This window comes from Pinus tabuliformis, chromosome 7 (genome assembly GCF_031772625.1).
Source record: "Pinus tabuliformis cultivar Carrire ecotype Pingquan chromosome 7, CPIR1, whole genome shotgun sequence".
Classification (NCBI taxonomy): domain Eukaryota; kingdom Viridiplantae; phylum Streptophyta; class Pinopsida; order Pinales; family Pinaceae; genus Pinus; species Pinus tabuliformis.
This window is the reverse complement of record NC_142293.1, coordinates 412,458,969-412,486,676: the sequence shown is the minus strand read 5'-3', so window position 1 is coordinate 412,486,676 and position 27,708 is coordinate 412,458,969.

Here is a 27,708-nt window from a genome sequence, read left to right as displayed (position 1 = left end):
AAAATTCCTTCTTAACCCTGTGGTAAGTTTTTAAAAATCATGAGTTCCCTCTTAAGGTAGAGGTGTGCAGTTCCATAAGAATATTTTCTTTGAGTTGGGAATTCTTACATAGGTATAAGCGATCTTTGTACCATAATGAATCATTTTTCCAACTAAATGTATCAGATGTACTGGGATCTTGTTGTAACTTTTGAATGAGTGCCCACACTTCCATTCATCCCTTGCTTCGTTTATCCAATCTGGTTGGATCATAGAAATGGCACAAACAAATGCTTCCACATCCTCATCCTTTCTTGAGAATGCATCTGCCACAACATTTTCCTTCCCTTTTTTGTAGATTATTTCAAAGTCATAACCCAACATATTTGTGACCCACTTTTACTGCTCTTCTAAAGATAATCTTCATTCTAAAGACTATTTAAAAGTATCATGATCCATTTTTACCTTGAAGTGACTGCCGTTTAGGTAGGGTCGCCATTTCTTAAGTGCATGTAGTATTGCCAACATATCCTTTTCATAAAGAGCTGTGTGTGAATACTTTCCTTTAATTGGACGACTTTCAAAAGCAATGTGTCTTTCTTATTGCATTACAATAGCACAAATTCCATTTCCTGAGGCATCACATTCCACAATAAAGGTTTTTGTGATGTACAACATAGCTAAGACTGATGATTGGCACATTGCCTCTTTAAGATGTTCAAAGGCTTTCATTGCTTATGGAATCCATGGAAATGTATCTTTCTTCGATAATGTTGTTAGAGATGCTACTATTCTCCCATAATTCTTAACAAAATTGCGATACTACCCTGTCAACCTAAGAAATCCTCGTAGATGCTTTACGGATGTGGGTATTTTCTAGTCCTTAATGGCTTTAATTTTTCTAGGGTCTACCTTCACACCTTGATGAGATACAATATGACCCAGATATTCCACCTCTTGTACTCCAAAGAAACATTTGGAGCCTTTTTCATATAAGTGTTTCTCCTCCAATAGTTTGAGCACCCTGTCAACATGTTGAACATGATCCTTCCAAGACTTTATATAGATTAGTATATCATCAAAAATTACTAACACATATTTTCTAAGGAATGGATTGAAAATGGAATTCATCAAACTTTAAAATCTAGAAGGTGCATTAGTAAGTCCAAAAGGCATTACCAAAAATTCATAATGACCCTCATGAGTTTTAAATGTTGTTTTTCGAATGTCTTAAGTCTTCATTCTTATTTTATTATATCCTGAACAAAGATCCAACTTGGTGAAGTAAATTGATCCATGCAATTCATCCAATAATTCATCAATGACAGGAATGGGAAATTTATTTTTAATAGTGAGCTTGTTGAGCTCCCTATAATGGGACACATGCACCATGGCCCATCCTTCTTGTGCACCAATATTACTGGAGCAAAGAAAGAACTTTGACTAGGTTGAATTATACCATCCTCTTACATTTCTGCAATTGTAAATTCAATTTCACTCTTTTATGCATAGGGATATCTGTAAGGCATGATGTTTGGAGAAACACTTCCTAGAATCAAATGAATAAAATGATCTTGATCACGAATATCAAATGAATAACATGATCATGATCACGAATAAGTGGGAGGCCTTTAGGAGTCTCAAATACCTCAAAATGATTGTCCAAGAATTTTTGGAGATCTAGAGAAATACATGATTTCTATGTGGGAAACTTTAGCGAACATAATTGTTTAATTATGCCTCATTTTTCTTTATTTATAAGTTGTGTGGTTCTGTTAGAGCTGATTCTATTTCCTTGTTTCCCTGCGATACCCCTTAATTCAACTTCCTTTCCTTCCCAAAAAAAATTCATGTAAAGTTCTTGAAAATTAAAAGATATTGTACCCAAGTATTGTAGCCATTGGACTCCTAGTACAACATCAACACCGCCCATTGGAATGGAAAGCATTGGGTTATTCAATACATATTCTCCCATGGATAGCTTGATTCTATGGCACTTTCTAAAGCAATTTATGGTTCCTCCACTTGCAACCATCACTTGGCACTCTTGTGCTATATATAGCAAGAAATTCAATTCCTTGGCTATCTTACAATCAATAAAATTATGGGTACTTCCCCAATCAATCAACACTATTACCTCTTTCTTCTTGATATGTCCTTCTATCTTGATAGTTTGAGGAGTGGTAATTCCAACCAATGCACTACAAGATATGGTCGAATTCATTTCTTCTTTCTCTAAGGTTTGTTCCTGGTATATATCCTCTTCTTTTGATGTTTATTATTCGTTTTCTTCCTCCTCTTCATAACTTATGTAAAATAATTTCTTCTTAGCATACTTATGAGCTTTAGTATATTTTCTATCACAATTGTAACAAAGACCTTTTGCTATTTTTTCTTCCATTTGTTGTGGTGTCAACCTTGTAGATTGTGTGAGGATAGGGGCAACAACACTTCCATCTTCATAGTTGTGAGTGGTAGGCTTCCTTGTTGCCATAATTTTTCTTTCCATTTTTCTTGCCAAGTTTAATGCCTTCTCCAATGAATCAGGTTCCCAAAGGTGAACCTCATGTTGGAGGTTATATTTTAAAGTCCCTACGAACACATCAATCCTATGCTCCTCTAGAATATCTTTTAACCTTATATTCAATTTTTGGAAGTCCTCAATGTGCTCCATCATCGAACCCTTTTGTTTTAAGATTTATCAAATGGCTGAAAAGGGGGTTTCATTTTGTATCCTCATAATGTGCTATCATTTCTTCCATAAACATTGACCAAGTGACAATTTGTTTACGAGAGAAAACCCATTGATACCATACAAACTAATTTGGTTCCAAATATAAAGTTGCAATGTGTGCTTTTTGTGTTTTTTTCACATTATGGAGATTGAAATATTGTTGCATTTGTAGTATCCATGTTACGACATCCTTGCCATCAAAATTCCTCATATCAATATTTGGAACATGGTGGGTCTTCAATCCAACATCAGAGTCTATGAAATCATGATTACCATTTATTTTTATTTCATCATGAGTTTCCTTTACTACCCATTTGCCGTTAGTAAGCATTTCTTGTAGCAAATTTGTCAAATCTGTCTTCAAATCTTCCATTTTGCCTTTAAGTTTTTCTTCTATACCATCCATATTAGCTTCCACGACTTTCTTTAAACCATTCATATTAGATTCCATTCCATCCATATTAGCTTCCATGCCTTTATTTAAACTATCCATCTTAGCTTCTATTACTTTTTGTGAGAGTGAATTTTGTTGCACTTGGTCTCGTAATTTTGATATATCATGTTGCATTTCTTCCTCTTCTTCATGAGTCATGTTAGATATTTTAGGTTTCTTACTAGGTGTTTCCATTTTCTTTCTTCGGGGCATCAATTATTTATAATATTTCTTCACTATTCCCTTTGAATTCCTTCAAACTAATTTTTCAAGCCAAACTTATGCAAAATTTAAAAAAAACTACACACATTTTTTCACTTTGTAGGAGATCGATATTGAATCTGTTGTATCTCGGTAATTTCAGATTTCCAAGGACTCAAATTATGCTCTGTGGTAGCCTTATGAGTCCTCTTTCCAACCCCACAAGTTAGATCAAGACTAGATTCTCCAAGGAAGAGTTATGTCAAATCTCCCACGATGACCTGATTATAGATGGGTTCAATAAAATGCACTTGTACGAAGTTCCACATGTCACTGATTTGACCTTAGGACATGAAACTGATAAATGGAAAACTACAATCCGTCCTCTTTCTGTAACATTCTATGAAATTTCAGTCTGATGCTCAGAGAGAAAGTTATGATGATTTTCCCCACGTCGCCTATTTGAGATATATTTCGGGAGCCTGGAAAAACGCAAACTTCCTTCGATCCTATCTCTAAAAATATAGTGAGACCAGATATGAAATTCAGACGCAAGGATCAACAGGATTTCTAACCGAATGGGTTTTAATTTCAGTGTCTGAAATGTCATATAAAGAAAGATATAGTGAAAATTCCACGATGACCTGTTTGGAGCAACAAAACCCTAGAATCCAATGCTCTGATACCAAATGTTATGTAACCAGCTCACCAAATATAAGAAAAGATAGATCAACGACTTTAAAATTAGCCTCTTTGAGGGGAGAACCTCCTTTACATTACACAAATGGATAATTCTTTGATGATACAAATGACAGAACCTCCTTTCTATATATAGGAGTCTAAGGGGTGAGATATAACCAAAATCAACATAACAATAATAATATAATGGCACAACAATAACAATAATGGCCTTCTATGGGGCACAATAATGATAATATGGAGACAATAGGGGTACAACAATAACAATAAGGGCTACAATGACAATAGTAATGGGGGAATCACTAGTATTATAGGGACCTAACACAATGACTATCAAAGATGAGTTTGTTTGACTATGTTGCATTATGTGGTTGATTATGCTTTACTATTAATATTAATAACTAATAATGATAGTTGATTATGTTTCATCGAAGTAGAACATGGTTAACAAACATTGACCATGGTAACCATAGTGAACTATGGTCAATCAAGTTAACCATAGTCAACAATAGTGACGATAGTTGAAGATGGTTCATTGTTGGTAGACTATGGTTCACCATGTGTCCCTATTGACATAACAATAGGGTTTAAAATGTTAGTGTTTAATATATAGGTTTTATAATATTTGGTTTAAGCTCACCATGATTGACAATGGTTGACCATGGTGACAATGGTTGACCATGGTGACTATGGTGTCAAAACGGTATATAAACCTACCCAATGTTGTATTGTCACAAACATTATTACAATGTGATAATCATTGTGACAATCATTGCCACAATGTTGTTACATTACATTGCAATTTATTCAACATTACGTTGCAACAATACAAAACCAGTTAACCACATTTACTTTTGTTGTTGAGTATGTTCAGCTATGTTTGACTGTCAACACTCCTCATCTTTGGTCAAATGCAATATTCTAACATTATTATTGACTAATATTCATAGTTAAACATAGTCAACCACAATCAACCACATTAGTGAGCATAATAAAAAAAAGTCAACATTGATAGTCATTGTTTATATAGTTGACCATGATGATATTATAGTATTGGGTTTAATATTAGGGTTTATAATATTGGGTTTTATAATTTTAAGGTTTAAAATATTGGGTTTAATATTAGGTTTTAATATTGTGACATCGAGAATGTAAAGAAATATATCCAATGCTACATTGTTACAAACAATGTTGGAATGTTTCAATCATTGTCGCAATGCTACATTATGCTATAATTTATTCAACATCGCATCACGACATTACAAAATTAGGGTTTAATATTATATGTTATAATATCGGGTTATAATATTTGGTTTAATATTAGAGTTTATAATATTGGGTCAATATTATGAATTAGAATATTGGGATTATAATATTGGATTCAATATTAAGGTTTATAATTTTGGATTTGTAATATTAGGTTTTATAATTTTAGGATTTATAATATTTGGTTTAATATTAGTGTTTAGTATTGTGATGTTAGAATGGTACAAAAATCTATCAAACATTGTATTGTGACAAACATTATCACAATGTGACAATCAATGTGACTATCATTGTCACAATGTTGCATTACATTGCAATTTATTCAATATTGCATTACGACATTATAATATTAGGGTTTATAATATTGAACTTATAATATAATGGTTTAAAATATTTTGTTTAATATAAAGGGTTATAATATTGAGTTTAATATTGGAACTAAATATTAGGTTTATAATATTGGATTAAATAGTAAGTTTAATGTATTAAAAAATCGTATATCAACGACATTTATTAATATACATACTTGATGTATTCCTATTAAAATATATTAACTATATCTTAATATAGTGTAGTTGTCTTGGTTACTACATTTAAATTTTAAATATTATATTTAATAATTTGAAAATTAACAAATTTATTTTAGTTTTAAAATCCATTTTTTACTCAATATATCAATTCATTTAATAATAAGAGTACGTATTTGGTGGATTTATTAAAATTTATTTTATAATATTAAATATTTTCGAATTCCTATTTAAATGATTCTTATATCAGTTAAGCATACAAATTAATCATTTCCTTAATACCATGTTTAGAAAAAGATTAAACTTGTAACCTGTCCAGCGGAACTAGTTGAATTCCCTCCGATTGTTCTTGCCTGGCACCCACGGTCCAGCTGCCTGAAATTGCCTGGCCCCCACGGTAACAGTTTGAGTGATAGAAATATGCTCTACTAAGTTTACGGGTCATTGTCACTTGGTCATCGATAGATAGATAGGTATGTGACGGGCGTGGTGGTTCACCATGTTTCTTGTATGTTTTAAATTCAAACTAAAATTGTGGTAGTGTAATCAAGAAAGCATACACAAGAAAATGGGCACAAATCTGACTTAAAATATCAATCTAAAGCTAGCATAAGGTAAATCCCTAGTTCACCAAAGCCAAACATATCATTCACATTTTGAAGTTTGTACCTACATTGTTGTTCTATAGGGATTATGTTGTGACAATGTGTCAAGTAAGGGAAAATCAATCTAAGTTTAAATAAAAGACTATATGTTGTAAACCGTTGAATGGAAATTAATTAAAAAATATACGCAAACATTTATATTGTATTTATGTATGACACAAAATTCCACGTTTAGAATTTATATTAACCATCAAATTATGTTTATGAATATGAGGAAGTCTTCGCAGATCTGAATCGTATGGTCTGAATTTAAGAAGGGGAAAATATGCAGACAACTCTGTAATGCCCTCATCTCTAGAAGTTCTTAGAATGACTTGCAGCTCTGCGTTGCCAGGTACCATTGGTCAAGGGGTTGTTGTCACTCGAGTCAAGAGTCTCAATTATGTGAGTACCACAGATAGTAGGGTTGTTGTTTCTACAGGCAAGAGCTAACCAGCCTGCCATAGGGCATTAAATGCCCCTATGGAGGCCCCTTCACCATGCATGCCCATGGGCTTCCATGCGAACATTCGCCCCCTGGTCGATAAGACAGTCTACCATAATCATTCAATGCAGCTTGGGTACAGAAAAAATTCAAAATTCAAATGTTATCTCCGCCTTGGTTGATAAGACAGTCTACCATAATCATTCAATGCAGCCTGGGTACAGAAAAAATTCAAAATTCAAATGTTATCTCCGCGGGTGCCCGCGAAATTTCTAAAATGAGATGAAATGAATCCATGGCAGAAATTTGGATCTAAAATGAGATGAAATGAATCCATGGCAGAAATTTGGAAAATCCACAGGGATCTCTCCTAGTATCATCCTCTTCCAGAGAAGTCGAAATATATCGTAAATCAGGTATGGAGCAAACTACGAGACAGGCGATCGATTGAAAATGGGGCATTTCTAGACATGTCCCTGGGTACTCCTTCGTAGGAGTGAGGATTCTCCTCCAGGTATTTATTGAACCTCGACAATCCAGAGCTGGTTGTGAAGGCATTTTATTAAGAGCATAAGGATGTTATCCTTATTCTCGTCGTGTGTGAGAGCTTCACCTCATTCGTCACCATTAGAGAGCAGGAAAGATAAAGCTATCTCCGGAGAAGCGTTTCCCTCTTTTTAATGCAATTTTCCTCATGAATGATGGCATCAAGTTGTTCCCAAATGGCATTAGCTCCTTGTTTGACCCCACTAAATCTTGTACCAGGTAGATCTATGGGAATCTGTAGCATAAATACAGCGCATCACTCAAGCACAAGGCATCGTGGAACTCACAACTTATTTCATCTCACAGATCTTTGACTTTCGTGCTCTTCAAGCAATGGTTTGTTATGAAAGACATTTGAACAAAGTCTGTATCGCAGTTTGACAAATAGTTGCCCTTAGGTTTTGTGGAAGAAAGTAATGGTTTCCTTGAATATTTTATGTTCCAGCGAGACCTTGAGCCTGCTAATGGCAATTACGAAGACGACAACAATTGATCTAAAATGGATGGAAATCGCCCTTCCACTGAGGGTATGCCTCGGAAGACGGCAGCCTTTAGAGAAAACATTGCTCACTATCGCAGAGGAGCAGATTCTCAGCAATGGCGAGCTCACCGATGGCCTTTTACTCTCTACTTTCCTACGTTCTGTGGGTTCAAAGTGGAGTGCCATGATGGAATATTTGCGTCGGGGGAGTCTAAACTTTTTTAACGATATGTCTGCCACCATAGTCCTATTAAAATTTTACTTTACGACATCTGAGATGTTTACAGCATTTGAAATCACGGTATTACTTTACAGATATCAGTCATTTGAAAGGGCCGAACCGTGGTTTGGATAGGAATTTGTATAATATCACGTCAAGTACACAGGAAAATGGGAGTAAATTTTCAGCTTTCATATACTCTGCCAAGGAATATCTCTGTACATAATTTTGTAACAAAATTGGGTTTGAATACTTCATTTTAGTTTGTATCCAAATTTGGTTTATATATTCAATTTCACTGAAGTACTTAATTTTATTCAAATTTCGATGGGATAAAGTTTGAAGTGTGTAAAGTTTACGGGCACTTACTTTTATGATAATTTGTTTTCATCATTTCATTGAAATTTCGATGTTGGAGTGTTTAAACTTAGAAAATAACTTAATAAATCTTTCCCTCTTGAAATGCTTATTTGAAAGACGATTTAAGATTCCTTTTATATTTATGAGATTATTTTTATCTCTATTCTTGAAGCAACCTTTTTACTGGTAAGATAATTTTTTAATGAAGAATATTTTAAATGAAACTACCATAGCTTAAATATTTATATTACAATTTTCAAACTTTTTATAATAAATAAAAAATACTTTAGTATTTATAATTTATAAAGTGACAATTTATAATTTAGTATGTATATGTATATGGTATTAATAAATTTTAAATCTCTATATTAATATGACAGTCATAAAAATTAAATCCATGTTAATAGATTATATAAATGGAAAAAATGAAATTTTATGTCACATATAATTTAATTTAAGAAATTTAGATAAAATATCTATAGATAATCATGCACAATCTTTTGAAAAGAGCTATTCCACCAAAGTAAAATAGAGAAACTTTTGGACAAGTATACATAAATCTTCACAATAAATCAAATAAATTATAGATTGTAAATTAAGTTGTTAGAAGTGTCATAGGACTTATGATATTAAGAATATATCATGATAAAGATAAGAGTTAAGATGTTAACTATATATCATAATAAAGTTGTTTAAATTTTTATTTTTATTTTTGGGTATATTGTGATATTTTGATATTTTGTTTTTCATTTTTTTTATATATAAATACAATTAATGTTTAAATATTTTAAAATATTTGAATTTTATGAATTACACAATGCAAACTTATAATTTTAAAAAGATTTCACAATGTTTCAAATAAAATTGATTGGAATTAATTTACTTATGACATATTTAATTATATTATTTTTTTGGGAATAAGTTTGTAAGTATTATAAAATCTTATATTAGTTTTTTGGGTTCTTATTTAATAAAGAGTTTCTATTTTTTTTAAGTGAATACATTATTTTTAATATTTTTTTCTTAAAAAAAGAAAATATATTATTTTTATTGGAGTTTTTAATTTTTATTTTCCTATTATAATTTTTATAATTATTATTTGCAAACAATAGTGCATATTACTAATCAACATAGTCTCACACCAAGTATTAAGTTATTAAAGTAAAGGTAAGGAGGGTTTTATCACTTTTGGATCAAGTGATATTAGTGGTTCTACATGAAGCATAAGGACAATATTGCAACATTTATTGTAATTCCCATACATTTCATTATCAATGATGATGAAATACAAGACAATGGGATGAAGCTTGGAGTATGAAGCATTGTCCTTGAGTAGATCGAACAATGTTAGATAATTCTAGAGGTTGGCCTTAGTTTGGTGATCCTAGGTTTGTTAAGGACCTCTTTTCTAATTGTTAGAAAACCCTTCATTAGCATGAAGCAATATATTTTTGAGATGGTTTAGGGGAATTAAAGAAGGGGTTGACACCTAGAGGAAGACTTTATGCAAATCAACAACCTTCCTCGCACAAGAGAAAGACAAGGGATGTGAAATTTCCATGACCAGTATGCACCCATTCGAGCATTTTATTGTTTTCCAAAAAGAGGTGGAGATGATATAGAATGCTCCAATGCATGCATAGTAGTTATGAAAATTTCACATCCCCTGTCTTTCTCTTGTGTGAGGAAGGTTGTTGATTTGTATACAGTCTTCCTCTAGGTGTCAACCCCTTCTTTTACACCCCTAAACCATCTCAAAAATGTCGTGTTCCATGTTAATGGAGGGTTTTCTAACAATTAGAAAGAAGGTCCTTAACAAACCTACGATCACCAAACTAAGGCGAGCCTCTAGAATTATCTAACAATTTTTTATCTACTCAAGCATAATGCTCCATACTCCTAGCTTCATCCCCTTGTCTTGTTAATCAATAAAAAATATAATACATTTTTATATATGATTTTTATTTTATTTATTATAAAAATATTTTGATTAAAAAATAAAAATAAAAACAATTCCTTAGATTCATATCCATAAATGATACTCCATCTATTCCCAATTTCAAATCAGATCACGTGCTACACACACACATATATATAACACCCCTCAACCTTTAAGTTAATATGTTTCTACATTAAGACTGAATGGTAGATGCCATTATGAATTTGGCATAAAGTATGATGATGTAATAAAGGTTGATTGATAAGATGAAGAAAAATCTTCCCTTATATCACTCCAAAAAAATCCCTAGGGGTTGATTAATAAGATTTAATACGATTGGAGAGAAAATCTATTAAATCACTCAGTGTAAGGAAAAACACTGAGTAAGGGTGAATAAATCGTCACGGGAGAAAAAGGAAAGCTTTAAATAAAAAGGAAAAGACACCTTTTTTTCTGAAAAAAGAAAAAGAAAAAATAGAAAAGCCTAGGATATTGGATTGGAAAACCCTGAAAAGCGGGACGCCGCTGAGGAAAGATCTGCTAGGGAGGCAAGGATAAAATACTTGATCTGGAATCACAAAGGGATTCCTTGGCAATTGAATCTCGACTTGGGTGTGGGGAGACTGGTGGATTGGTTCATGGATGGAGGACAATGTATTTTTCTCAAGTACAGTTCCAACGATGGGTACAATGAGAATATCCAATGGATACAGTGAGCATATCTGTTTTTATTTGAATTTTAAATATAACTTTCATGGGTTTTTTTTGCGTTACATGTTTCACTAGCATGCATGTTCTATTTGATAGTGTTCATTGACTGTAAAATTATATGTGTATTTGGATTCCATTTGGTTCTATTTGAGAGCTGGCTATGTAGGTATTAGAATGCATTTAAATTTTCAAACAACCATTACAGTACAAAATTTTAAACATTTAACAATTCATAATATTTGTACATGGGAATATGAGATCTTGACAAATAAAATAGGTATAGGCAAGGTGTGCTTGAATTCAAGGTACAACCTACATGTTATATGAAAGTGGGATACCTCAATTCTCTAATTAAGAACCGAATGCTTATAGGGTTTTGTTAAATACGTAACCTATATGGTATATGAAAATAGGATACTTCAATTCTCTAATGAGATCAGGATGCCTATGGGAGCCTTGGTTGATGTAGTTATAAACAAGAGTATACTAAAATTCCCCTTCTGAAATGATAAGACATGGTAAGTAAAGGTGGAAAAAATAAATCTTGTAGGTTGTGACGAGAAATCCAAAGTAAATGTATACTAGCAGAGACCTGAAAATAGTGATAGTACAGTAGGCACCCTAGTTAACCCTTGGGGTATCGATTGATACAATTAGGTGTTAGAAAATAAAAACATTGGTTGACACAATTTAGGTGCCCAAAATACATTGATAGGGTTTAAGTGTCAAACCCTTCCCAAGCTTATGTGAAGAGGTTATTAATTACAATAGAGACATGAGATAAGGGAAATGGTAGAAATAACTCTGACTTTGGATTATCGAATTCGTAAAATGAAATACTATAATGCAGAAAATCACTGTTAGAAATTTATTATGGCGGAGCGTACAAAAAACTAGTCTAATCCTTAGTAACGACACCTTATATTTGAATGGGTTAAATCTTCACTAGAGAAGAGATACATTGGTATAAGCAAACAAGCGAAAATTCCTTAGTAATAGGGTTGTACCCTAACAAGGCACTAGCCGAGAAAGGAAAGAACCCAATGGAAATCACCGAGATTTAAAATCCTAAATGGATAACTACAAATTTTTTGTAGCAAATATTTTACATATGATCGGTTGATATTGATTCGTAAATTTAAAAATGGATAACTACAACATTGTTGTAGCATATATTTTACATATCATCGGTTGATATTGATCCGTAAATTTAAAGTTTATAACAGTGGACAGTCATAAAGGAACAATCTAAGGAAAATCTAATTTGCTAATTCTTGCATTCTCATTTAGCTATAGTGGATAAAAAGAAAAGAAAGTAAATCAAGTTTCCATATCATCGTTGGAATATACATATGTACACAAACCTTGTACCTTCATTGGAAATGAAGGTTAACCATAATTAAAGTACTAAAGTTAGAGAGAACAACATAAAATATTACATTTATATTAGCTAGTCATAATTAAATTATTAAAGCCAGAGTGAACAAAATAAAACTATGTATACCAAATATTACATTTATATACTCCACGTCGAACGAGCATGGACACCCAAAAACTTCATTCAAATCATAAATACAACAATTATACAAACTTAATGAGGAAAAATGTACATATTTTTTTATTTGAAGAAAAGTGTTTAACATAAATATCCACAAAGGATAAGTTAAGCTAAATTCATTCAAAAATTGGACGACTATATTCCCCTCCTTGTATCAATATACATTCTATTGTTGAGAATTTAGAGATGACAATTTCACAAGTACTTTAAACTATAAAATTTGCCCAGGCTAAAAGAACCGACAATGGATAATTAAGGAAGATGAAGGCACAAAAAACTCCTAGATTCAAACAACGCCTCTGAGTAGCAAAAGTATGTGGAGGAATCCAACCTGCGTGCAAACGGTAGAGATTAGTGAGTGGGCAACTCCAATTTGACCATTGCGTAGACTTTAAAGGAGAGAAATCGGAAGCTACAGGTTCTGAAGTTACCTGCCAAGAATGGAAATCATCAATCAATATCTGGATAGGGTGATTGGTAATTAAAAAGAAAAAATACATAAATAATAACAAAAATATACTATAGGAATTAGTGGGTAGTACACATGTTAAGGATGGGACTCCGCCAAACCTCTAACTTTCTGGAAGAGGGTACCAGAAAATAAATTACTTACCATATTTGGAGGTATTAGAGTAGTACGTAGAAATGTATATGAATACACTAAAAAAGGAGCATACCTGTATATGCAACCAGCAAGTGGAAGGGAGTATTCCACAAAGGATCTCCTTTCTGCGCATTGCCCTTTGTTCTGCCATCAACAAGCAAGGAGAAGGAACCCTTAATGGCGAAATTCAAACCTTTAGTAAATGAAGGTTTGTTGGCTTGAGGGGGCCTGACCCAGGTTCAACGTTAATTAGCCAAACAAATCCCTAAATTAATGGCCCTTTCGGCATCAGCCCACGGAGCGCGGACCGAAGCCTCCCCTGAAGCAGTATGGGGGGATGATGGAACCAAGTTTCCACACCTTGAGATGGTCGTGATCTCGGTTTATTCCTCTTATTCCTGCCTTCGCGCAGGTTGCTTCGTTCTAGGGCTTGCAAGAGGAGCCCTCTATTCCATCCTTCAATACTTCTGTGAAAGGGTACAATCGACCTTCGCACAGCCCTAACCTGCTACGTAGGTACTTTCGCGCTGCTAGGGCAGCGTACCGTGAAGATTCCCAAATTATTCTAAGTGTCTTACTTATCTTATTAGATAATTATAGTTAACACCGCGTAACAGATATCCTTGATTGTGTTAAGCTATCCAATGTAATCGCATTCATTCGCGCATCATATAAGCATAATAAAGGAAACTCATACATAACATATCAAGATGCATCAACAGAACAAAGACACAAAAATTGCAGAATATTTCTCTTTATTGATATCTTCCAAGTGTTTACAAACTTTTTCCACCCTGTGCACACAACTGCAGGGGTCTACGCACTTAGACTTCTTATTTCATATCTATGACTTTTTTACATTCTGTCCATTGTGCATCTCCAAAACTACATAGAGCTTAGCCCTTTTCATATAATCCCATGGTCCGCGGACCATGGGTAGATCTTTTTATTTTTGTGGAAAAGCCTGTGAACAGTTTTGAAACCAACGTTTTGGACTAGCTTAGTGAGTCCATCATTAGGGCAATGGGATTTTTATTTTGAGAAGAGAGAGCATGAAATTATGGAGCTTATTAATAGTTAATTGAAAGGGACATAATGAACAATGCTCTAAATTTTGAGAAGATGAGAATTTCCAGAGCCAGAAATCTTTCAAATCTCATATTTCTAAAACAATGTAGGGATGAAAACCTCACTCCAAATTTCGCCAAATGCAACCATCCCCTTAAACGTGGTCGGAACATTTTTGTCTTCAATAATCTTAGTAAAACCCTCATCAAACATGAAATCAAATTCACCAGATTTCGATTAATTAAAATTTCTGAAAAACTTTTGAGCTTGCATCTCCAGCTAGCATCAGCTCTTCGCTTTGATCTCTGGCAAAACTTAGATGCCTTCACCTTCGCCAAAGCTGAAAGGATTCTTGATTATACCTTCGCAAAGAAAACCAAAAAACTTAAAACCCTAAGAAACACTGACTTCAACAATAACGCCAAAGATATACTTATGAATCGTTCTAAAACTCAGACACATAAAAAAGGCCATGAATTCGACTACACTTGCCAACACAGCGCTCCCAGCACGCATTATGGTGCCACCACCACACAGTTGGACAGCCTGAAAGCACAGGTTACAACCAATATCGCAGAAGTCACGCAACCGAACAACCTGACAGCGCAGATTGAATTTGATATCGCAGGGGATAGCAACGACTATACCAGCCAACACCGTGCTCCCATCATACAAGGCGCTCTCTCCAGCAATACACAGAGAGAAAGCAATATAGAGAAAGAAAGTAATAAAGTTGATCACACGAGCCAACACAGTGCTCCTATCACGCATTATGGTGGCACCATCACACATTTGGACAACCTGACAGCGCAGGTTGTAACCAATATCGCTGAAGATACACTCATCACGCAATTGAACAGCTTGACAGTGCAGGGGGAAACTAATTCTTAACAAGGACCCTAGCAACAAAATCCTTCGCCTAGTTAGTAACAAAATCAAAAACTCCTCTCTTGATTCTACTATTAAGAACAGGTTAATACCCAATAACGCCATCATCCCTAGAATATATGGTGTGCCCAAAATCCATAAATCTGGAATTCCATTGAGACCCATTGTGAACACTATAGGATCACCCACTTACTGGTTAGCAAAATACCTTGCTAACAAACTTAGACCTTTATCCGGTAACACTCCCTCTTACATCAAAGATTCTGCTTCTTTCATAGAATGGATTAAAAACCTAGAGATTAGTGACAATGATCTCCTAGTTAGCTTTGACGTAGTGTCTCTCTACACTATGATTCCAGTAGATGAAGCCATAGAAGTATTGAAGAAAATCACAGACCATGAAACTGTGGATCTTCATACTTCAGTTTCAAAGGTAAAATCTATGAGCAAACTCATGGAGTTGCCATGGGTTCTCCTTTATCACCATTGATTGCCAATTTATACATGGAACATTTTGAACAAATGGCCCTTAAATCTTTCCCCTTTACCCCTGATGAATGGAAAAGATATGTAGATGATATTTTCGCTAAATGGAGCCATGGTTTAGATAAACTTAATGAATTCTTATCACACATAAACAGCCTCTCTGAACACATTAAATTCACTATTGAGATTGAAAAACACAACCAGCTCCCCTTCCTAGATGTCATCCTTACCAAGAAAAATGGCAAACTAAGCCACCAGTTATAAACAATGGCTATCAGAAAAACATTATCCAAAAAATAATTAAAGAATCCACAACCAATACCCAAAAAAAAAAAACTCTAGAAAACCCTAGAATCTCCTTACCCTATATAAAAGGAACCACAGACAAAATCGCCAGAATTCTCACCAAGCATAACATTATGCTTTCCTTCACACCCCCTAACACCATCAAAAACATTTTAGATTTTGCTAAGGACCTAATAGACCCAAAAAATCACAAAGGAGTATACTCGGTTCCCTGCTCATGTGGCAAAGTATATATAGGTGAAACAGGGAGATCCTTTGGCATAAGGTTAAAAGAACATATTAATGATATTTCAAGAAACAGGTCGGAAAAATCAGGTCTGGCAGAGCATGCATGTTCTTCCTCACACTATATTTGCATGGAACAAGCAAAATTAATTCACAAGGAAGACCATTATTTAAAAAGAAGGGTGAAAGAAGCAATTGAAATCGAAAAATCCTCCAACAACATGAATAGAGACGATGGACTAAAATTAAGTAACACATGGAAACCCTTATTAAATAAAATAAAAAAGCAATAAACACAGATTTACAAACATTCATTAAAAATAAATAAAAATAATAATAATAATAAATAAAATTATTTAATTAATAAATAAATAAATAAAACCCATCAGCACCCTATCTATCTCTCCTTTAAATAAAATTTAATAAGATCACATAATAAATAAGCTAACATAAAAATCCTTCAAACTATTACTTTAAAAGTATATACATTCTAGTAAAACATTTAATATATAGCAAAGGAACTTAAATATATAACATAGATTTCAATCAAAAAAATAAATTAATTAATTAATTAAAAAATAAAATAATAATAATAATAATAATAATAATAAATAAATAAATAGAAAAATAAATAAATAAAATAAAACAAAATTAATTAATTAAATAAATAAATTAAATTAAATTAAAAAATAATAATAATAATAATAATAAATAAATAAAATAATTATTAATTAATTAGTCATTTGTAAGCCGACTATAAAAGAAGACATCAAAAAATTTTCAATTAACTATTAATAAGCTCCATAATTTCATGCTCTCTCTTCTCAAAGTACAAATCCCATTGCCCTGATGACGGACTCACTAAGCTAGTCCGAAACGTTGGTTTCAAAACTGTTCACAGGTTTTTCCACAAAAATAAAAATTCTAGCAACCTGTATGGACTCTCTCTTTAACATGGGTAGATCTCTTAGAGTCGACTTTACTTTACAAAACTAAAGGCGGACAACCCTTTATGACGTATGACACCTCCACGCTCCTTGACCACAAAATGCAGAGTCTTTACAATTTTATTACAAAATTTAACCAAAACATGGGCTTTTAGCCCCAAAACTATCCTAGGGGGATCCCGTTCCCAACAGGCCCACAACACAAACATCGTGACTTGCCCTCGAGTCACTCGGTAGGTGCAGAGATCTTTGCACGAAGCCCTTCCAGCTCGACCCATATGACAACAACCTCGGCCGTGCACTGAGCTGCTGCCTACTTCATGTCTTCCACTGTCTGCTCGGTCACTGCTCCTATGCTGTCAGCCTGAAGCTTTTGTTGCATCGCTTGCAGAGTCGCAAGCTTGCCTTCAATATTTCCTGTCACTATGTAAGACTCCTCCAACCAGGGCTTTAGCCTCACCTTCAACACTGCTTCCTTATGCAGCGCCGCGTCCACCTGTTCCTTCAGCTGCTTGGCCTCCTATAGCTTGGCTAGTCTCTGTGTTAGTGTGACGGTTCATGTTGTGCCCTTAACCTCATCGTAGTGCTGTTGTAGCTCGTGCACTTCCGTCTCTAGCCTATGTATATTGGGGTCCTCCTACAATATTCTTAAGACCTCAAATGACTGCTCAAACAATAGCTACTTCTGCCTTTATTTCCATTTTCTGTGTCGGCTCCTCTACTACTTGTTCCGTATTTATAATTTCTGCGGGTGCTGACATAACGCTTTCTAACAGTGCTCGCGATGTCTGTTATAGACATTTTTGTGCCTTACAGCATGAAGCATGAAATGTCCATAATCTAAGGGATCCAAAGTCCCTAAACATGTTGTTCCTACCCCTAGAGGAACAAGGTCAGCAAACCACAGCACTGAATAAAAGTTCTCCACCTGAAAACACTCAAAAACAAGGCAATTCTGGATCATGTCAACTGCTCCACTGAGCATCTGCACTGAATGTCAACTGCTCCACTGTCTACTTGCGTTGAATGTCAACTGCAAAGAAGGCTACCTGCGCTGGGCGAGTTTGGACATGTGGCATAGTCATTCCTCAAGGTTTCAATGCCCAGGAAGTTTCCAAAATGACACTTGGATCAGGGAATTCGACTGGTGATGAGTAAGAGGTTCTAGATCTCCAAGTGGAAGCAAGAACCTCCAAGTGGACTCAATAACTAAAGAATAACTGAAGTGAGAGAGGACACTAGTCAGCTTCATGCCAGTCTCAAGCTGACTCATCCTTTCTCCAAAACTCCTATATATAGATCTCTCTCATGAGGTCTAGGGAGGCTGGAATCTTGTGAATGTAAAGAATTGCTATTGGTTTGAGTTTAGAACTATTGGGTGATTTGCTTTGAAGGAGGTGAAGAGGAGATTTCGTTCTGCTGGGAAGGTGATGCTGGATTGGGCCTCTTATGGTTGTATCACTTCCTGAACTTTACTTCTTCCATTAATAAAGCATTTGAGGTTCTTCTATATACATGTGTCTCAATGATGTATTGTTATACTTGCGTATTTGATTTATTCTAATCCTTAAATCAATTATGAATGTATGCTTCTTGTAGTCTCTCTTTCTTGCCATTTTGCAGGATCTTGGTGTAGCTGGGCCAGTGAAAGAGCAAGGAGCTGGGAGCGAGCAGCGAGAGAAGATTGGATCAATCATTAGCGAAAGACATCGGTTAGTGGATCTCTTTCTCCCCTATTTTACTTTCATAAAGAAGAAATCTTAGATAGCTTTGCTTTGATTTTTGCTGAGGTACTATCACCCTTAGAGTGGGATAGGGTCATTCCGTATTGGATACTTTTCCCAACAACAAATTGGTGACTCCACTGGGGATCGTATCTTGTTGGTTATTTGTGTTTTTGCTATTCATTTCCTAAACACAGGGAGTACCGAATCGAACTGCATTTGGATCTTTCAAATGCAAAGTAGAGGGCAGCTACTCTAGCTCAGTTTCTGGGCATGTTTATGATTTGAAGAGCTGATCCACAAGGACTCTGAACAGCTCTTAGTGATAGCTTTTCATCCTCCTTTGAGCTTTGAATCATCCTTTAGTGTGTACTTGATTGGTAGCTTTGATTTGGCCAAAAACTGTTGATTTTTGAGCAATCTGTAACCCGGAAACCAAGAGAAACGAGAGTTTCTCTCTTCATTGCAGGCACTGTGAAGGCAGTCTGCATTTCATCGCAAGTCCCGAAGGGGCTACCTGCGCTGAATGTCAAACTGACAGTGTTCTACCTGCGCTGAACCAGTTTTGCCTTGTGCAACTGGGGTTCTCTGCTTTCTGTTGCCCTGTTTTCATCCCTGTTTTTGCAGCCTGTTATCAGTCAATGTACCTATCTGAAACCATCTTTCTTTGCCACTATTCCGCCTCGGTTGTATAAAGAAACTGTATTTGTTCTTTGTGTATTTCTTATATCATTTGCAGTTTCCCATAACGAAAGTGAACTAGTCTTGCTGTGGCCTCTTAGATCTAGACCTGTGATAAGTGTCGTTCTGATCTTAAGAGTTAGTTTGTTTGTTGTTCATAGCTGATTGAGCTTTTGCTTTCGTCATATGGTTTGAATTTATGTATTTCTAGTGTTGAAACAAGTAAATCTTAAGGTGTCTTTTGATTTTGGACAAAAGCTTGTTTGCTTTCACTTGAAATTGAATTCAAAATTATACAACAGCTTTCTTTTTGTAGTACATCAACATTAAGAAAGAGAAAAGAAATACCTGCATTGTGCATTTTGCATTTGATAAGTTTGCATGTTGATTTAGGAAAAAGTGCATTAGTGTGTGCTCTATGATCTGTGTGAAAAGATGATGTCTTTCTTTTCCCTCAGTAGTTAAGATTTTCATAAGTTGAAAAGATTGAAAAAGCTTGCTTCTCATCTTTAGACTGCATTTAGGAGTTGTACCATACATCTCGTGGTGATCCATAAAGGCAAACTACTAAACAAGATCAACCTAAAATAAATTGAATTTACATAACAACGCTTTGAAACATAACGCAAACACATAGAGGTCTAAGGTAGAGACGTGTTCCGGCGTCGTTAAACATAGTGACTGTCGATCTCGAAGAAGGTGGGTGATTCCTCCTGAGAGTCAGTGGCACTAATACGGACTTGTGCTCCCATGTACCGTCGCGTATATATTGGGAGACCCCTATAGGAACAAAGCCTTTATCCATAGGAAGCCGTGTCGGCCGCCCTACTGATCGCAATGCAGTGAACACAGCATTCACGAAGATCGACCACCCGTACCGTAAAATGTATTCTGTGGTTTTGCGAAAAGTTTGGCACACCCTCTACCAAGAACTCCAGAGTAGTTTCTTTTGGCCTTTTTCAAACTCTATAACTGAAAAAGTCCATCCGAGCATTTGTCACTTCGGGCTCGTTAAAACATCGAAGGAGACTAGAGTCATCTTTAGCTTTTTCTCGACTCTTAAAAAGTGAAAAAGCAAGTTGTGTCTAAAGCGTCGTTATAAAATTTATTTTAAACGGAACATAATCACCTCCTATTTCTGCGTTGATCTGTAGGTTGAGAACATGGAACGCACCAACCAAGGAATTCCCCATGATGGGAATCCTAGTCCTTTCTCCTCTTGGGGAGAAGTTGGTGCGCCCCACATGGCCACATTGTTGCTTCCAGGACTGACAATTGGCCTGCCAATATGGCTATTCTCAACCAATGTAGTTCAGAACACCATGGTTCCTGAACAGTCGAATCAACAGTTAGATCAGTCTAGAACTGCCCACCAGCCTTCTACTTCCTATAACCCTTCCTCCAATCCTTCATCTTCGCAAGGTAGAGCCGGCAAAAGCCAAGCTCCCATGGAGAAGAAAGAGAAGAAGAAGAGAGAGAAGAAGAAGAAGGAGCCTAAGGCGACTAGGGGCAAGCAAAAGACATCTAACAAAAATCCACACACAGCACAGACCGGGCCTAAATCGCCACGTGTCATATGTAGAGGAGACCACTTCCATAGAGATTGTCCCTGTATTCCCCGGATACTAAGGGACTGGTCCCCTCGTTTGCACAGTTCGGGAGCATCAACCTCTGATAGCCATGTTGAATGCTTACCGTCAACCAGCGAAAGTGAAGGTTCAAGACAAAGAGGGGGAGCAAGATTCCCCTGCAGACTGTGTGAAGGCGATCACGCCATCCACCGTTGTCCCTTCTTAGACGAAGCGAAGAGAGTTTTGGAAGATCGTCCCGTTTCACCGTTGAGACTTCCTCCTGGATACAAAAAACTTGTGCCAAGTCCTTCGTTGGTTGAGAATACAACTGGCCCGCTCAAGTGGTCAGCTGAAGCGTCAGTCATTGAAAATGAACCTACTGAATCCAGACCGGACGAAAGTCCAAAGGTCGAAACGACAGCTGACCCGGTTCTCCCTTCAGAAGTTTCATCTTCAAATGACACCGTCACTGAAGATTCATCTTCAAATGACACCCTCACTGAAGAGAATAAGGATGACACCATCCAGATTCTTTTCATCAACACAGACTCTGATGAGCATCAGGGCAATGCGCCCATTCCTTTATCGCAGGAAGGAACATCATCAGGGTCATATCCGGCCGTGTATTCGGTCCCACCACCAAGCAACCTGGTTGTGTCCTTTGATTGGAACCAACTAGGCAGACCCCGGTTGCCAGCCAGTATACCATTCAGAATCATAGTCCAAATTTACAGAATGGTAATGGCTGGCACTATCATTGATGAAGGGGCATCTGTGAGTATCCTTTCCTCTATTGCTTGGAAAGCACTGGGTTCCCCGGCGCTTTTGCCTGAGATAAGAAATCTCTCAGGTTTTGACAAAGGAACCAATCGACCATTAGGGATCCTCCCCAATGTGCGTGTAACATTGAAAGGGAAGACCGTTCAAATGAACGTGATGGTCGTTCAAGGACCCTTGGATTATAACCTACTCCTTGGACGAGACTATATATATTGCATGGGAGCAATAGTCTCCTCACTCTTTAGAGTAATGTGTTTTCCACACGAAGGAAGAATGGTCAAGCTCGTAGACCAACTTTCATTTCCGGGATCACGCATCGCAAATAGTCACATACCAACCCTGAATGGTCTATTCAATCAAGAAATGTCTCCACCCCCAGTCCTTCTTCCCGATGAGTGCGAGTGATTCGGAAAGATGGGACTGGAACCCAGGGGGCATGCATCCTGGTCTGCTTCGGGCAGAGAAAACCTTGGGTATAAGGTAGAATTTCCGCGAGGGAATATGACTAGTCCGTACCCCGTCCGTGGATGGAAGAGGGGTTGTTCTGGAATAAGATTCTTTTGTCAAAGTTACGTGTTTGACAAAGGTCATTCACCCTTGTCTATTTTGGTAGACATTGCCGAGGAAGTGTTTTGTTTGAAAGATTAACGAGACAATCTTTGGGTAACCAGAAAGAGGTAAGCCTCCCTCAATAACACAAATGTTTTATCTTTGAGTAGTGTTCTTCTCTTGTCGCAAGTAGCTGTTCTCTTGCGATCTTGCGAAAAGACTGTTGAAAGTTGGGCTAACGAGAAGACAAGTATCGTTAACATTAGACTAGCAAGACGACAAATAGCTGTGAACACCCAAAGAAAAGCAGAGGTGGGAAGGAGGAGGGGCAACCTTGAAATTGTATTTTATACCTGGGGGCATGCAAACCTTTTGGAGTGCAAGCTAAGAGCAGTTATTTATCTATTTTTTGGGTTAGCCGTTTCCGAACTTGCATAAAGAAAGGATATGGAGTAAAGCTTAGTGAAGATGAAACTCCTTAAAAAATAGAGATCTCACAGGGGACATTTCTTATCTTATGACTGGTAATTCGAGCAGTTTTAGCATAAAGTTCATGCTCGTTAAAAAATAAACGCAAGATCCGAGCAGTTTTAACGCGGTCTTCATGCTCGTTAAAAAATAAATAAAAGCAGTGAGCAATGTTTCCTCCAGAGTTTAAGCTCATTTTTAAATAAAAAATGAACCTACCCCGGTAAATAACCGCTGTGATCGTAAATTTATCAGCCATAAAAATCCTTGGTCGTGTTTGCACCTGCCACCTCCACCGTCATTTGGCCGATCGTTCACCTCCATATGATTGTTTACCCATTTTGAGGAACAACTGCGAAGAGTGATTTCACCTAGCCATCCTTGTGACACTGCCGTGATTGGAAAATTCCAACCTGTACCTGGAATCAGTTGCTATCCCTGTTTATCACTCATTCCTCAAAAGACGAGTCTTCTTTAAGCTCTTTTCAACTGACTCGTAAAATATGAAAAGTTTGCCGAGTTTTGGCCTTCCAGCTCGTTAAAATGACCGGAAGAGCTATCCCTCCTCTAGATTTTAATCTTTTTGGACCTGAGGGATTATTGCACAAAAAGGTCGAGCGCTTGTTTTATTCGGCTCGTTAAAGTTATCGAAAACTCATCCCTTTTGTATTGTTTTATACTTTTTTGGACTTAAGGGATTAGATGACGAAAAAGGAATTTTGGAGTTAACTTTATGTACCTTTTCAGACTCTCTAAAAATGAAAAGGACCGAGTCTTCCTTGTCGTTAGACTCGTTAAAATGATTAAATAGCGACAAACTTGTCTTTAGACGAGAACGAGTTTCCCTATCGCTAGGCTCGTTAAAACATAGCGATGGGCTTGCCCGAAGGGCAGGTTATAGAACAAGAATATGTTATCCTCCTCAAGCTTGACAAAAATAAAGAGGTACTGGTCAGAAATGACTGGGGAAAAATTGGGAGAACCTCAAAGCTTTAATGGTAGCAAGTCGCTCTTGAACATGACACTTTTCCTCCGTACCACATCGGGTTGGGTTGTTTCATTCACCGGTCTCATCACCATGGTCTCGCCAAACCATCCACATTTGGGGTAATGCTACCGATCCATCGCATCAGTGTTGTTATATGTTCAAGAGATGTTGTTCAGAAAGAGTCAACCGTGTCCCATCCACTACCATACATCATCTTTCATCCTTTCATGACCGCCACCCAGAATCATATTTCACAGATTGTTTTCACCTTCATTAAAATCATTAGCTCCGTTCCGTGTCACAGATGTGGGATTCATTAAGGCCCTCCTTTGACGGATCGCTTCTTGTCGACTTCAGCTCATTATCCAAGAAGTTGATCTAGGAACAACCCCCTCAGTACTTTGAAGCTTGCATGCCTCAATGGCAAGTTTCTCACTTCCGGCGACAGGTATACATCAATGACCTTCGACCAGAAGATTTTGCGTGGTGTTCGACGCCAAGTCCTTTATTCACACCACGTGAATTGTACTGTAGTACCTTGAGGGTCATTATCATTATCGGTGATTCCTCTCGCGCTTGTTAACGGTTTACATCATTGACCGGTAATCAAGCGATGTCTTTCCATGTTCGACTTCAGCGCAATTCTCACATGGATAGACTTGTACTTAGAGTGAAGATCGAACGAGTTGGAAGACCTCGGATCTAGTTTCATCCATCCGGGCTGCGATATATATATTCAGGAAATATAAAGACATTTGACATGTACATCATTGCAGCAGATGATCATCCTACTCAAAGGATGATAATTTTCACCAAAATTATCAGTCTACCATCAGACGATCGTCTGTTCTATGTACCAAAATGAATTTATAAAGCTGAGCATGGGAATGCCCGCCTCAGCTAGATCATGAAATCAGTATGAAAAATAATGTATTGTATTGTATCTTATTACAAGTCACCTCTCAGCGATTGAATGAACTTCGGATCCTCCTGATAAAGCATTTCACCCGATAAACGACCTCATACTTTAGGGCGCAACTGTTATAGACATTTTTGTGCCTTACAGCATGAAGCATGAAATGTCCATAATCTAAGGGATCCAAAGTCCCTAAACATGTTGTTCCTACCCCTAGAGGAAGAAGGTCAGCAAACCACAGCACTGAATAAAAGTTCTCCACCTGAAAACACTAAAAAACAAGGCAATTCTGGATCATGTCAACTGCTCCACTGAGCATCTGCGCTGAATGTCAACTGCTCCACTGTCTACCTGCGTTGAATGTCAACTGCAAAGAAGGCTACCTGCGCTGGGCGAGTTTGGACATGTGGCATAGTCATTCCTCAAGGTGTCAATGCCCAGGAAGTTTCCAAAATGACACTTGGATCAGGGAATTCAACTGGTGATGAGTAAGAGGTTCTAGATCTCCAAGTGGAAGCAAGAACCTCCAAGTGGACTCAAGAACTGAAGAATAACTAAAGTGAGAGAGGACACTAGTCAGCTTCATGCCAGTCTCAAGTTGACTCATCCTTTCTCCAAAACTCCTATATATAGATCTCTCTCATGAGGTCTAGGGAGGCTGGAATCTTGTGAATGTAAAGAATTGCTGTTGGTTTGAGTTTAGAACTATTGGGTGATTTGCTTTGAAGGAGGTGAAGAGGAGATTTCTTTCTGCTGGGAAGGTGATGCTGGATTGGGCCTCTTATGGTTGTATCACTTCCTGAACTTTACTTCTTCCATTAATAAAGCATTTGAGGTTCTTCTATATACATGTGTCTCAATGATGTATTGTTATACTTGTGTATTTGATTTATTCTAATCCTTAAATCAATTATGAATGTATGCTTCTTGTAGTCTCTCTTTCTTGCCATTTTGCAGGATCTTGGTGTAGCTGGGCCAGTGAAAGAGCAAGGAGCTGGGAGCAAGCAGCAAGGAGAGAAGATTGGATCAATCATTAGCGAAAGACATCGGTTAGTGGATCTCTTTCTCCCCTATTTTACTTTCATAAAGAACAAATCTTAGATAGCTTTGCTTTGATTGTTGCTGAGGTACTGTCACCCTTAGAGTGGGATAGGGTCATTCCGTATTGGATACTTTTCCCAACAACAATGTCTGTGGCAAGTTTGCAAATGCGGGAGTCTCTTTGAAAGTCTCGAAGAATTCTCGATTCATGGGTTCTTGAGAGCTTAACAACCCAATACACAAAATGCCAAGTGTTTTTCGCTAGATAGCCACTTGTAATTTATAGGGCATTTTGAATTCAAATCCGACCATTCCCCCAAAAATCGGTTCATTAATGCCGGATTGGCAGCATATTTTCAAGGATCTGAGCCATAACTTTTGTCTTAAATGTCGGCCGCCTACTCCATTTGGCCTTACTTCTTCTGTCAAATCATGAATAGTGACTTAACGGTCACGTTCCGGCCAACCTACATGATTTCTCCATGGGTAGCGCAACTCCCTCTGTGCTGTCACAGACCCTGTGACACTTCCTTGCCTCGCACCATCCTCCAATCGCACAGCTCCCCAACCTAGGTAGTGTAGTTTATAGTCCCGCACCTCCTTTTAGCTGCCTAGAGCGCTAAGACTGTGCTACCTTCATATAGTCACATGGCTAGACCGCCGGTGTATGGCTTCAAGCAACTACCATTCACCTTTCTTGGGAAGGGTTCTCCATTCAATTTGACTAGCTGTACTGCTTCTCCATCGGTAATTTCCTTAATGACATAGGGCCCTAACCAGTGCATTCTGAATTTTCCTGGAAATTTATCAAACTTACTGTCATATAGCAAAACCAGGTCATTTACCTTAAATGTAAGCAACTTGATGTGTCGATCATGCCATGCCTTTTTGCACTGCTTTTGGACCTATTGGTGAAATCTAGCTAAAAATCTCTCTTCCTCGAGCTCATCTAGTTGTGCGAGCCTTTCCTCCAGGGCTACGAGATCCATCATACCTGTGAGCATTGTTATGTGCAAACTAGGCACAATATATTCCATAAGCATTACCACTTCAACACCATAGACAAGCCTAAAGGGGGTTTGTCTAGTCAACTTTTTGCATGTCGTTTGATAAGCCCATAGTACTTCAGGCATGCGTAGGTCCCAATCACTTCGTTGAGCATTGCAAACGTTGGTCAGTGCATTTTCGAGCACTTTTTTGAATGCTTCCACCGTCTCGTTAGCTTGTGGGTGATAAGGCATGTTCTTCTGGTGATATACTTGAAATTCCTCTGTCAGCGCGTTGATCATCTCATTCAAGAAGTGCGTACCATAATCACTCATCAAGATCTTCGAACATCGAAATCGTGTCAATACATGCTCAAAGAGGAACTTTGCAGTGGTCATGCCTGTGCAATCCTTCACAGGTTGCGCCTCCGCCAAATGAGTCAAATACTCCATCGCAATGATAATGTACCTTGCCCCCGTCTTTCCTTGGGGCCGAATGGGTCCCACAAAATCGATCGCCCATTTCTCAAAGGGTTGCAATGTCATCTATGGATTCAAAGGCATCTCATCCCTCCGCGATAGCCTGCCAATCCTTTGACACATTACACGCCTTGCAATATGCTTTTGATTATTGATGGAGGGTTGGCCACCACAACCCTGCGCGTAGAATCTTTTGTGCGGTTGCTCTTCCTGCATAATGTCCTCCTATGGCAACCCCATGAGCGTCCGCGAGGATG